The sequence below is a fragment of the Cicer arietinum genome, chromosome 5 (assembly GCF_000331145.2).
Source record: "Cicer arietinum cultivar CDC Frontier isolate Library 1 chromosome 5, Cicar.CDCFrontier_v2.0, whole genome shotgun sequence".
Classification (NCBI taxonomy): Eukaryota; Viridiplantae; Streptophyta; class Magnoliopsida; order Fabales; family Fabaceae; genus Cicer; species Cicer arietinum.
Window position 1 is genome coordinate 24,918,731 of NC_021164.2, and position 14,681 is coordinate 24,933,411.

Here is a 14,681-nt window from a genome sequence, read left to right on the forward strand (position 1 = left end):
TTGAGAATTGCGGGACAAATACTAATACTCCACATGATGAAATCCCTCTTGCCCCCCGGTTGTTCAACCACCTCCTACGATTGTTGATTTTGTCTATTCCACTTACTCAACTTCGTTTGTTTACTTCTTAACCTCTATTCACAGTTTGTCTGAGCCATCTTCCTATAAAGAGGCTGTTCTTGATCCTCTTTGGCAGCAGGCTATGGAAGAAGAACTTTCTGCATTGCACAAAACCGATATTTGGGAATTAGTACCTCTTCCTCCTGGGAAACGTGTTATTGGGTCTCGTTGGGTATACAAGATCAAAACTAAGTCTGATGGGTTAGTTGAGCGCTACAAAGCACGTCTTGTTGCTAAGGGTTTCTCTCAACAATATGATATGGATTATGAAGAAACTTTTTCTCTTGTAGCCAAGATGACCATTATTCGTACTCTTATTGCAGTTGCATCTATTCGTTAATGTCATATTTCTCAAATGGATGTCAAAAATATTTTTTTAAATGGTGAGCTTCATGAAGAAGTCTATATGGTCCCTCCGCAAGGAGTTTCTCATAATCAAGGGGAAGTATGTAAGTTAAAAAAGGCTCTATATGGTCTTAAACAGGCTCCTCGAGCTTGGTTTGAGAAATTCTCTATTGTGATCACTTCTCTTGGTTTTCGCTCTAGTTAACATGATTCTGCGTTGTTTATAAGGTCCACCACTTATGGTCGCATTATACTTTCTCTATATGTTGATGATATGATTATTACACGTGATGATGTTAGTGGAATCAATGAGTTGAAATTGTAGTTAGCCAAACAGTTTGAGATGAAGGACTTGGGAACTCTTCGCTATTTCTTGGGGATTGAAGTTGCCTACTCTCCTACAGACTACCTTCTTTCTCAATCCAAGTACATTGTCAACATTCTTGATCAGGCTCGTCTTTCTGATACTAGAGCAGCAGATACTCCTCTTGAGTTGAATGTGAAATATGCTCCCTCGGATGGTGTTCCTTTACCAGATTCCACTTTGTATCGTACTTTGGTTGGCAGCTTAGTGTATCTTACGATTATGAGACCTGACATTGCTTATGTTGTTAGTCAGTTTGTTGTCTCTCCCACTACAGTACATTGGGCAGCAGTTATTCGGATTCTTCGTTATCTTCGAGGAATTCAATTTCAAAGTCTTCTCTTTCCATCGTCATCCTCATTAGAGTTACGAGCTTATTCTGATGCTGATTAAGCTGGTGACACCACAGATCGTAAATCCACCACAGGGTTATGTGTCTTTCTTGGAGACTCTCTTATTTCTTGGAAGAGTAAGAAATAAGACATTGTCTCTCGCTCCTCTACAGAAGCTGAGTATCGTGCTATGACATCCACTACCGCTGAAATAATTTGGTTGCGTTGGCTTTTGTCTGATATGGGTATCTGTCTTTCTGAGCCAACTCTGATGCACTGCGATAACAAGAGTGCTATTCAAATTGCTCACAACTCGGTCTTTCATGTAAAAATTCCTTTCAAGATAGAAAGGTGAATGTTGCGATTGATCAAAGTATGATCAAGAAAGATAGTACAACGCATAACTTTCTGGTGTTGAGCATATTAGTGGAAAATCTCATAGATTGTTAGGACTGAACATAGTCCACTTTGGTAAACCAAAATATATCTTTGTGTAATATTCTTCTCACGTTTCTATATTTATTTTGCACTCACTAATCACATTTCACTTAATTATTAATTGAGTTATTTTTATCTAAACTAATACATCCAAAACGTTATAGAGATTAACTTATTTTTGTTTTTGAGTTAATTAAAGTTAAGTGCATTAATTAAAATTTAAAAAGGGATCACAATTCAAACCATTTTTATTGTGATTGATATTACTACTTCACTTTACTACGGATGACATAGTTTTTTGTAAACTAAATTACACTTTTAGTCATTTATTTTAAACTAAATTCTTGAATAGGTCCTTTATATTTTTTTTCCCATCTAAATCCTTTATGCTAGTTTTCCTAGACACGTAAATCCTTTAAAGTTGAGCTCGATAGGTCCGTTAATTCTTTTTTGTAGATTTTGTTAAAAAATGTGTAAATGTGGCAAATTATAGATGACCTTGTGTGTAACTAAGATGATTCATGACAACTTAAATTCATCCCTTCCTATCTCCCTTATATTTATTCCTTTAATCTAAATCCCAAATCTTAAAATCTGAAAACCCTAAAAATGAAAACCATCCAATTCTCAAATTGTTGCAACAATGTCTTCATTCAATGGTTATCCCTCCCATTCTCGAATCCAAGACAATGCGTTTTCATATAAAATGCGAGGAATGGTGGAATCGTTCCTCGTTGTCTTTGTGAACTCAAAGCCATTGTGAAAACTGTTGAAAAATTAGGGCCAAATAGAGGAAGAAAGTTCTAGGGATGCATAAATTTTGTGGTAAGTAAATCTCATATATTTATATTTATATTTTTTAATTATGCATTATGTTAATTTTTTTAGTTTATTACTGATATTGGTGTTCTATATGTAGAGTCAAGACGTTGATGGTGGTTGTTCATTCTTTGATTGGTGTTCAAAAGATATTCATTAGGCTCATGGTCAGGCTCAGACACAAGCTCAGGTTCAGGGTCATGGTGTTCCACATTGTTGAGAATGTTGACACTCAAAAGGACTATAATCAGGATGAGTGAGAGGGAAAAATTCTCAAAAAATGTGATGACAGTTGTACTTGTAATTTGTCTATTGTTGGCAATATTTTGTATCATGCTGATATCCAAGTCTTGAACATCTAAGTGTGGCTGTTGAATTTTAGGAATTGGGTCTGTAGGATGAAGTCTATTTGTGTAATTTAATTGTTTGGTTGTATTGAATATATGTATAAGTCTCATTTCCATTAATCAAATAATGTTTAAGTTATGTAATTTAAGTGTTGTTCATGTAGTCAAGTAGCATTTCTATAATTTTTTGTGGTTTTCATCTTAATCTTCAACTGGTGTTGAATGATTATCCACATTGTAATTTCCATAATGTTTAACTGGTTTTCATTTTTGAATGAGTTGATTGAGTAAATTATATTAAGATTATATCATAAAGGAACCAAATTAACTGAATCAACAACTTAAAGTAACTAATTTAGAAGTGAATCACAACTTAAAGGACTTAATTGAAACTGAATAAATAAAACGAAGGACCTAGTTGAAACTGCAATAATATCATGAAGGATACTCAACTAAATAATTAACTGGATTTAAATAGTAATACACCAATTGATCCATCGAATATAATGAAAAGTTTCAAAATACTAAGTAGTCAAAGTGAATATTATACATTACATATTCAAAATGGTGAACTTATCAATCCACATTACATCTTTCAAAATATTCAAAAACAAATTCAAACTAAACAATTATAATTCAGCTTTTGTTCTTCTTGGTGGAATTTTTGCCCTATTTGTTGGTGGAATCTGAATTAGTTGAGTAAGAAATAACTGTGAAATGGTTGCAGCAACTTTGTTTAAATTTTTTTTTTCTGCTGAGAAGGAGTAGGAGCAAGAGTTTGAGATGGTGCAACATGATAGCTGTCCTTAATAATTACAAAAAACACAAGTTTCCATAAAAATAAATATAAATCTTCTAAAAAACATAGCAGAATTCGTAGTACTAATCCCACATCGGTTGTTTCTAACATATTTGAAGTTGAGTTATCTATATGAGTACAACAATTCTAGGTAGTCCCACATCGGTTGTTTCTAAAGTACTAGAAGTTGAGTTATCTATATAAGTATAACAATTCTAGGTACAAGAGTAATTGTGTTTGTGCTTATACCACATTGGTACATGAGTACATGACCTATCATAGATTCTAACGGGTTTAATTTTTCAATTGTGATTCTATTCTTGTTTGACTATAGAATTGATTAAACAAGCGTAAATTAATCCTATGTGAGTTCTATTTCTTTGATTTGGATTAAGCATCACATCAATTGATGGATTATAGTTAACAATCAAGCATCCATAGCTCTATTGTATCTATGAGTTCGAAAAACAACTGGTCCACCACTAAAAATTATTACAAAAAGCTCAGATCACGTAATCAACATTTTAGACCTAGTAAAGTTCAAAATCGGAATTCTGCTCGCATGCATCAATCTGACATCCAGAAAAATGTAACTGTACAAAGCCAGAAACATGAAACCACCAAATACTCGTCAACATCCATCTCCTACAACTACATCCCTTCCTAGTGAGATCCACAATATATTTCTCACTTCCATTATGCATGAGTCACTCACTTCATAGATTTTATTCTCGGACAGCCTAACATTAAACATAATTTTAATGCTAAATTATATTTGTAAACAGATCCATCAAAGTCAGATTTGTAAATACAATACATATTCAAAACAGAATTGGCAAATCAAAATTACCTCACAATCCATGACTTTGAAAGTGAAATCTCATTTTCCAATTTTTTCTTGATATTTGGCAAAACAGATCCATTAAAGTCATCCACTTTTTATCTATTTTTTCCCATCTTTCCATTTAATAGCATATGATTTCTTCCAACATTGTAATAATTGGTTTTTTCCCCTAAAGTAACATTGTTGAAAGTCACTGACATATTATTCACTAACACATCACATTTTGAATGTGTTGTAAATCTTGATCTACTCCAGAATCTTGGTGGAATCTTCTTAAGGGGTCTCGTAAACCTCTACATTAACTGCTCCCATTTCCAACACATATTTTCCCATTGTTGGGGATATGATGCCTTTGCACCTTTCCACGTCAATTCATTTAAAATATTCCCTACATGTTTCTTTCTAAAATTGTTGTAGAGGTATCTTACATAGAACCTCTACTCAACTCCAGGTAGAAGTTCTTCTATTGAAGGAAACAATCCCTAACACACATGAAACAACAATTAAAGAGGGTCTTACATATCAAATCCTATATTGCTCAATTGTATGAAAATACTTTAACTTCTTTATATAAATTCTAGTAATTCTCTATTAAGAGAATTTTTTATTCATTCTTTTGATGTGTTATAGACTTTTGTTTTGTTTTTACATAATTTCTTCTTAAACACATTACCTTTTTATTTTCTCTCTTCTTGACGATTGATAAATCAATTAATACTTAAATACTGAAAATAACTATTCGTTGAGAATATTGATGTTGAAGATCTTTAACCAGCTTTTAAGGCAAAGAAGTTTTTAAGACATATATATATATATATATATATATATATATATATATTCATAATTGTTTCGTATATCTTCAATTAAGAAGACAAATCTTAGAGAATATCACTATCACAAGATATCATACACTTCTTTAGTTAGAGAGTATGTCCACTATAAAGAGTTAAAAAGATGTTGGAGCGTAGATTTCTTATCAGAGCGTTGACTTTTTGTTAGAGTATTGACTGTTTGTTAGAGTAAGACGATAAAATACTTGTCACACTTATCAAATGCAGACTTATCAGATGCTTGTCACACTTAATAGAAGCATCATTATTAGATGCTTGTCATACTTTTGTCTTCAGATGAACGAACATTGACTTGTATTTGTCTTTACCGCTTTGACTCAAATTGTAGCTCGTGAGATGCATATTGCAATACTTCTTATTGTTATATTATGACTTACTCAATTGGTAAACATAATTAATTGTTTATTAGGTAATAATATTCTCTGTGTTAGAAACACGTAAATCATTATATCTAACTTACTTATAATTTATGCTATCTTAAAATAGATAGTCATTAATATAACTCTCTGTCTTTTAATTTAATCTGCACACTTAACAAATACAGTTAGGGAATAATTATTCTTTATTTGTTTGTTTTTGTTATCATCAAAACATCAACTAAATAATTACAATTAAAACCATTTTTGAACCAACAAATACATATGGGTTTTCCCTTTAGTCTTGGCGCAATTCACTAGTTCAATGGCACCAAAATCATCTTGCAACAACTTCAATTGACCACCAAACTCATACTACATCTCAAGAATAAAAGTATAACCCACTTCCTTAGCCAGTTCAAGTATCTCAAACTAGCTCCATCTATCAACGTCACACCTTCATTCTGACACCTCACCTTCATATGTTCATTTTTCGTCAACAAATTGACCCCAATGATGGAAGTCAACATAAAACACATCCATTTTCATCCTACCAAAAAACATCATTGCATTAAAATAAAATAAAAAGCATCTATTAACCCCACAAACTACTTTAAAAACATTGTTTAAAAAATAAGAGACAAAAGCAGTGATAAAACATTGATAACCCCACAAACTATGGGTGGACAACATATCTGAACCCGAGCAATCAAAAAGAAGATTTAAGCATGCGGGTGGGTTTCTTCAGTTTGGTGGACTGAACGGGTAAAAAATAAAGGTTTAGATAAGTCTACACGATCGAGTTCAGATGAACAATTTAGATCCATTGGTACCCGAACCCGACCAAATCCATTACTATAATTATATTATTATTTTTATATTATATACTAATAAGAAAATTGCAAACAATACTCACACACTCACAATTATTTTTTTTACACAATTGCCATGTCAGTGGCCTTGACCAAGGCAAGTTTTTTTTTTTTTTTTTATAATAAAAAAGCCTAATTAAACAATAAACACAATTACTCAATCCAATTAACAACACACTCACTTCAAACTTTCAAAGTCAACACTAAATGTAAACACACTCACTCACTCTAACTCTCAAAGACTCATCCGCCTCACTTTCTCTCGTCTCTCTCAAACAGTCTTCTTTGTTACTCACAATCACTATCGCTCCCTTCACCATCGTTGCGTCTCACCCTAGCCTACAAACATGCAACAAAATCTATCTGATAAGTTTCCTTTGAAATTTTTACCAAATCCTAACTCTCTAATCTCATAAAATTTATTTAATGTTTATATTAAAAAATTGTTCTTTCTTTATTCAATGTTTATCTTAAAAGGTATTATATCCTTTTGTGTTTTGTTTTGGTTTTTTCTTCTCCTTGAAGTTACTATTTTGTGTCATGATTTGATCTTTTTAACTAACATTTGTTTTATGATGTTTCCATTATAATATAGAGGTTGTCCGTATCTCCTTTCTCTGTTGAACCTTTAGAGAATGTTAGTTTATCACGGTTTCTTTTAAGGTTTCTTAATGTATTTTTAAGTTTTTAAGGTTAATCTATGATTTCTTAGGTACAAATTATACTACTATTGTTCATGTTTCTAATAACATTGTAATTTTTTGTGATTTTTTTCCAATCGATAGTGCTTTAATTCGTAGTTTATGTCAATTTCAATTTATTAGTTTTACATTTGTAGTTATTTACATATTTTTTTTCCTTGCTATTTTTGTAGGTTGTTGTCTTATAATCTTGTATTTTCTATTTTAATGTTTATGTTCATGTAATTTCTGAGTTTTGGTTTCTGGTTTGATGTTCATGTTTGATATGTTTATTATTTTTAAGTAATCTTTAGGTTGAAGTTTTAAGTAAGTTTCTGCCTTTCTAGGTTAAGGTATTATGAATTCTTAAGGTTGTAAGTTAGGTTTCCTGAGCTTATGTTCATGTTTGCTCTACTTATCCTTTTTAGTTTTGCTTTTTTACTTTCATGTTTGATCTGTTTATTCTTTGTAGTTTTACATTCATGTTTGATGTGTTTATTCTTTTTAGTTTAACATTCATTTTTTATTTGTTTATTCTTTTTAGTTTATATTTATGTTTGATTTGTTTATTCTTTTTAGTTTTATATGTTTTCCTCATCATAATTAAATATTGTTACATTGTAGATTCTGCTCAATACTTAGTGTTTTTTGAACTTTTCTGATTTGGAATAATAAAGCAAGGCCAAAGAGGCAGGAGCATGCAAGGAGCTAGGCCATAAAACTATAAGTTAAACACATTGTAAATATTTTATTAATCAACTTGTTGAAAATAGATTGTGTATGTTATTTTTAGACTACATGATTTTTTAGAATAATTTAATTTATCTACTGTCTAGTGCATGCTAATAATCTGTTTCATGTGATATAGTAATTAAGTTTATTGCTTAAATCTTGTTACACTTGATAATTACGTATATGCTAATAATTTGGTTTTTTACACTACATGGTTTTTTAGATTATGTGTTATGATTATGAGTAGGGGCGTTCAAATAACTGTTTTGAACCAAATGTCATTAAAAAGACCGAAGTACTTATATAACTTAAGGGCTAAACTAAATTACATGTTGATTTTGTTTGAATGAATTTAAGAGAATTTACTTTATTTGAATTCCTTTTTGATACATTGAACTTTTTTTTTTTACTTTTTGAATTCACAAACTCATGCGATACTTTTTTATTCTTAAATAAAAAGCATCATCTTTGAAAATCAGTTCAATTCTGCATTAAAAACCATTGTGAACCAAACCATATAACTGGTTCAGTCTAGTTCAGATGAAACCATTACAGTTCAGTTTTCTCAAACTGTTTTTGTGGTTCATTTTGGTTCGGTTCAGTTTTCGTTTAAAACCAAATCGTGAACATGCCTAATTATAAGTTTCAGTTTGTATGAATTTGATTATGAACTTATATGGTTACATAATTTTATGCTATGCTAAAATAATATGATTATGAGTTGAACTCATTTGAGTTTGTATGAACTGTATATGATAACAAGTGACTCAATTAATGAACTAATTGAACTAATTGACTAGTCAATTAATGAACCTATAGTAGGAGTTGTTTTATATAAAAAGAATAAAATACTTAGAGTTGGATGATAATTAATTATATAGGAAAACTTGAACAATTAATTAAGAAAACTTCATCAAATTAAATCTTTGATTAAAAATGGAATATTTTAAACTTTAACTAGACTTAAGCATAACAATCATATATGTTTCAGTGATGCAACAGCCTTCGTCTAATCCTTTTCCTAACCAACTCATTGAAGCTAATAATTAACCTATTGAACAATCTACACTTGCAACTACTCTTCCTCCAGTTGGGAAGAAGAGAAAAGACAATGCAAGTGGTTCTAGAAAAACTTCAGAGGTTTGAGACCACTTTAATGAAATTCCTGATTGTGAAATTAGAACTTTTGCTTATAAATACTGTCATCAAAGGTAATTTATTGAAGCTAAGATACATGGTACTTCCTATATGAAGCATCACATTACAAGATGCACAAAATATCCTTTAAATGTAGCAACTGACCCTAACCAAACTATTTTACAATTTCTAACAAGTGAGGGGTCTAGTTTTGCTGTAGCAGGCTTTAGATTTAATGCTCAAGTATGTAAAAAAGCTTTGGTTGTTTTTATCATTTTGGATGAGCAACCCTTTAAAGAAGTTGAAGGAGAGGAATTTAAGTACTTATGTAATCAATTGCAACCCCAATTTACCCTACCATCAAGATGTACTGTAGCAAGAGATTGTTTTCAATTGTATTTAGATGATAAAATTAGGTTGAAAGGGTTCTTAAAGTTCGATGGTAGTAGCGTGGCTATTACTACAAATTGTTGGATTTTTGTTCAAAATCTTAATTATTTGACCCTCACAACCCACTTTGTTGAGAACGAGTGGAATTACCAAAAAAAGAATCATTAGCTTTTGTATGGTTCCAAATCATAGAGGTGAGACAATGAATATGAAGCTTGAGGAGGTATTGACGGAATGAGGACTTAGAAATGTGTCTACCGTCACGGTTGTTAACGCATTATCAAATGATGTCACAATATGATTATTGAAGAAAAAGATTAAAAAAAAAACATGAATGGACTATTGTTGGATAGAGCTTTTTTTTCATATGAGGTATTGTGTTCACATACTCAACTTGGTGGCGACTGAAGGATTAAAAGACTTTGACTCTTCAATTTCTTCCATCTGAAATGTTGTGAGGTTTGTAAGATCTTCACCATAGAAAACTGCAAAGTTTAAGGAATATATAGAATTTGTTGGAATTGCAAGCAAAAAATTGTTGTGTCTTGATGTTCAAACTAGGCTAAACTCAACATATTTGATGTTGGAAGCGGCTGTAAAATTTAAACCAGCCTTTGATAAGCTTGAAAATGAGGATGCAAGCTATAGGCAATACTTTGTTGAAGCTTCCCCACCCACTAATAATAATTGGGAAAAAGGCAAGTGCTTTGTTCAATTTTTGAAGTATTTTTATGATGCAACAAAAGTGTTTTCAACCCCACAACAAACAAGTTTGCATATGAATTTTCCCCAATTAGCTTCCATCTTTATTTAACGTAAACATTCATCCATGGACCTCAACCCTTGTTTAGCATCAATGGGCAAACAAATATTGGCGAAGTACACCAAATATTGGGCCAATGAATATAACATAAATTAGCTCTTTTACTTTGGTGTTAGTTTAGATCCCCGATACAAGTTAAGGTATATGGAGTAATGCTTCAATGATATGTATGGTGATAAACCAACTAAAAAAGATTTGTTGACAATCATAAATAATAATTCTACTAAAGTGTGCAAATGGTATAAGCATGCTTATGATACAACATCTAAGGCTTCATCTTCCAGTGTTGGTGCATTTGTTTCCCTTTGTGAAACAACCGTTGTTGGTCACACAAGCGCACACTTACAACGGGAAAATGCTTTATAAAAACATTTGAAGGAAAATGATTCAATTGATGTTGAAAATGAACTTGAGAGGTACACTAATGAGAAATGTATAGAGTTTGTAGAAAAGTTTGAGATTCTAATTTGGTGGAAACATAATGCTTGTTGATATCCAATTTTGTCTAGAATGGTAAGAGACATCATGCCTACACCAGTTTCTAATGTGGCTTCTGAGAGTGCTTTCACCACTGGGGGTAGGATTTTAGAGGTATATAGACGCTCCCTAAACCTAGAAATGACAGAGGCTCTACTATGCACCCATAATTGGTTGAAGCCGTCTTTTTACCAATTTAAAGACTTCATATTTGATAAGGAGTATGAGATTTCAGAGGAAGTACTATCAGGTGCACTATTTGTTTTTTATAAAATAATTGTATTCACTGTTATTTGTAATATTTATATGTGTTTAACATGACAATTCACTCTTTTTTAATATATCATAGATTTAAATGGAAGCTCAGTTGGAAGTGGTCCATTTCCTTCCTCTCAGTTACAACCCTCAAACTGTGTTTAAATTGTTAAAGGTTCAATTTATGTTTGTCATTTCATAATTATGTTATGTTTTTAATTATGTTCAGTTTTTTATTTATTATAGACTGCCCTTTTATTTTTTATTTTTTGGAGTCACACAAGATTCATCATCAATCATAGCACAATCATGCAACCAACCACTAATTCTAGATTTTGGAGCAAGTCGACCATATCTTTTTGGAACAAATAGGCTTCGTGGGTAAGACGTTTCGTTTAGTTTTAGTTTATTATACTAATTTTAATGTTCTTTTGGCTTTTTATGATTTATTTTTGCAAGTTATGTTATTGAATGATTTGGGTAAGATGGAGCAAAAAGCTTTTTGAAGGAGCTTGCTATTGTTTGCACTATGGGGATTTATTTGTAAATTTTGATTTGATTGTCATTTTATCGCATAACTTGTCAATATAATAAATTGCAAACCATCTGACTCATACTTTCGTAGCATTGGACCAACTTACCATATCTTTGCATCAACTTCTACTTTTGTGGCATTGGATCAAAATTGACAAAAGAAAACCTATGTAAGTTAATCTTTGCAACTTTGTTACAATTCAATTGTTGGGTATGCAATGCATATGAAAACTTGATTTTCTCACTGCTCTTGGGGTATTTTTCTACAAATTTTGTTGTTGAGTTGGTTTGATTATATATAATGTGTTTTACATTTTTACCAACTGATGTTAATCTGTTCTACAACTGTCATTGATTATTTCTAATTTGAACACTGATGTTATTTTGTTCTGTAATTGTCATTGGTTCTTTCTAATTTGAACATTGATGTTATTATGCTCTGCAACTGTCACCGGTTCTTTCTAATTTGAACATTGATGTTATTCTGTTTTGCAACTTTTTTCCCTTCTAATTTGTATTATATGTGTGCAAAAGAAGAAATATTCATGCTGCTGAAATCACCTAGTAAATCCTCATGGTGCAACAATACTGCCTTCCTTTGGTTAGTGTCAAATTTTAATTAAGTTGATCATGATGTAATTTATACTTGAGGATGTAATTTTTTTTGGTTGTGTTGTCATGTGACTGTGACTTATGTTGCTGAAAATTTTGTGATTTAATATTAGCCTTAGACTTTATGTGGCTAATGGCAAATGCTATGTGCTTGAGAACAATGATATAACAAAACTTTGACTGATATTATAAAAAATTGTGATTGAAAATTGTGATCTAGAACAATTGAAGACATAAAACATGTGTGATGTATAATTGGCAAGTTGGGCTAGTTTTTTTTAATGAGTCAGAGTTGTATTATATATTACAAAGTATATAAGGTCATACTATTTTCCCGATTTTTAAAAAATAAGATGCAAAAAAAGGCCAACAAAGCCCAACCCATTTTTACCCACCCACCCACCCACAATCGACACTCATGATCCGAACCTGACTTACCCGAACAAAATATGGACGAGATTGGGCTAATAGACACCACCATGGATGTTTTGGCCCGAAACCGCCTGAATCCGAACCAATGTCGACCCATACCACAAACTAATTTAAAATACCCTTTATAAAATAATGAGAGACCACTTATATTATAATCAACTTCTACAAACAAAAAACTATATTATATGAGGGACCACTTATAGTTATCATTTAGGCATTAATTAACACAAAATGACAAACCATTACCAAAACAACATGGAAAGCAACTAAAACAAAAATAAAAACTCATAAATGATGATATCAATATAATCATCAATATACTTTAGTAACAATATTGAACCTTGCCTCAAATTTCTTCCATTTGTTCTTCTTCGATTCTCCCTGAAACTCAAACTTGCCCTGTAGACCTAACTTTATTCCCCAAAATTGCCGTGTACACAAAGACAGAAAACCCTAATTTTGTTTAAGTCTATGGTGAAAATCCTATTTTGTTATTTTTCTAATTATGAAATTTAAGTTTAAATTAACTATTTATTTTAATTATTAATTATATTATTATATTAGAATAAATTAAAATAGTGTGGTTAGACATGTAAGCCACGTTAAGACCACATATACAGGTTAACGATCACGTGTCATGTTTTCTAATAAATTTCCTCACGTGTCATGTTTTCTAATAAATTTCCTCAAAAAGGGTATAATTGTCAGTGAAGCTTAACTTAAATGATTTATGTGTCTACGAAAGCTAACATAAAGGACCTAGATGGAAGCAAATATAAATGATCGACTCCAGAACTAACGCTAACATAAAGGACTAAAAATGTAATTTATCTTTTTTCTATTTTCTTTTTCGATGCATATTAAGAAAAACTTTTTATCTCATCATTCAATAGAGCACATATTTTCACACTTGTAGGAGTATTAATATAGTTAATATAAATAATTATTAGGAATGCTAAGAAGATATTTAGTCGGATGTCAATTTTGATGGTGACTATATTTAAACCGAACCCACCCGTTTACAATAATTCCAAATTGATATTTCAACTTTGTTTATCCAATGATTCGTCTGTATCCGTCTGTTTGACACATTCAACAACCGAATTTCACGATAGTCAAATATATTTTCTTTGTCCACCCTTAGTTGTGAACTCATTATTACATAGGTACACATGACCTTAGAGCATCCACAATAGAGCACACATGATTGTGTGCTTAAACGGGTTCCACGTGTACACATAATTTATTTTATAATTTTTTAATGACAATCCTTAATAAACATTTAATCTCTATAGCCCTACACTTCTAAAAACAATTATGAAATGAGATCCTTTAATAACTTTATATCATTATTTTTCAACAATAGTAACAACAAATACACATTATTTTTATTTTACTTTTAGTGGTGGGGTCCGTACATCATAAAGGAAATAAAAAATGCCTATAGAAGGCTTGCTCTCTAATAGAGTCACCATATGAATCATGGTTAAATATGTTAGTTCTATAAACATTTCAACATTTTAATTTAGTATTTGTAAAATAAAAATATAATTTTCAGTCCTATAAAATTATCATACATACAGTTTTAGTTTTTACTATCAAAACAACATATATTTATTAATGAATTTTTTCATACATGTTTATGATATTATAAAAGTTTCTTCACAAAAAATGAGCTCAAAATTAATTTTCTAAGTCCATATTTTCATTGTTTCTATCTTGATATTTTAACATTTTAAAAAATCATTTAAATTTAAAAAATTCTATATTTTTATGGAATGTCTTTTTATAATGTTCTAAACATTACTGCGAAAAATCATTTAAAATAATTTAAAGTTAAAAGACAACAAAACATATTTCAATTTAGTAGAAAAAGTAAAAGTAATTGTTGAATAATTTTATAAATACTTAAAAAATGTACTTTTTAGTATTTATAAAAATTAAAAACATATTTAACTCTAATTTATTCTGTCATTAATAAGAAAAAATAAATATAACACCACCCACTAAGTTAACATATACTGTATATTTCTGCAAAAAAAATAAAAAATTAAGAGTAATTTTTTTTTTTGTCAATTGGGGTTGTAACTAGATATTTATAGAGTGTAACTAGAAAAAATCT

At 30.7% G+C, this 14,681-nt stretch overlaps 1 long non-coding RNA gene across 1 annotated transcript; it reads left to right on the forward strand.

The window, feature by feature from the left end:
* The first annotated feature begins 1,980 nt into the window (after positions 1-1,980).
* LOC105852096 (uncharacterized) lies at positions 1,981-3,043 on the forward strand. Its single transcript, XR_001143877.3, has 2 exons — positions 1,981-2,424; positions 2,519-3,043. It is a non-coding gene; the product is annotated as an uncharacterized lncRNA (long non-coding RNA).
* The last annotated feature ends 11,638 nt before the right edge of the window (positions 3,044-14,681 follow it).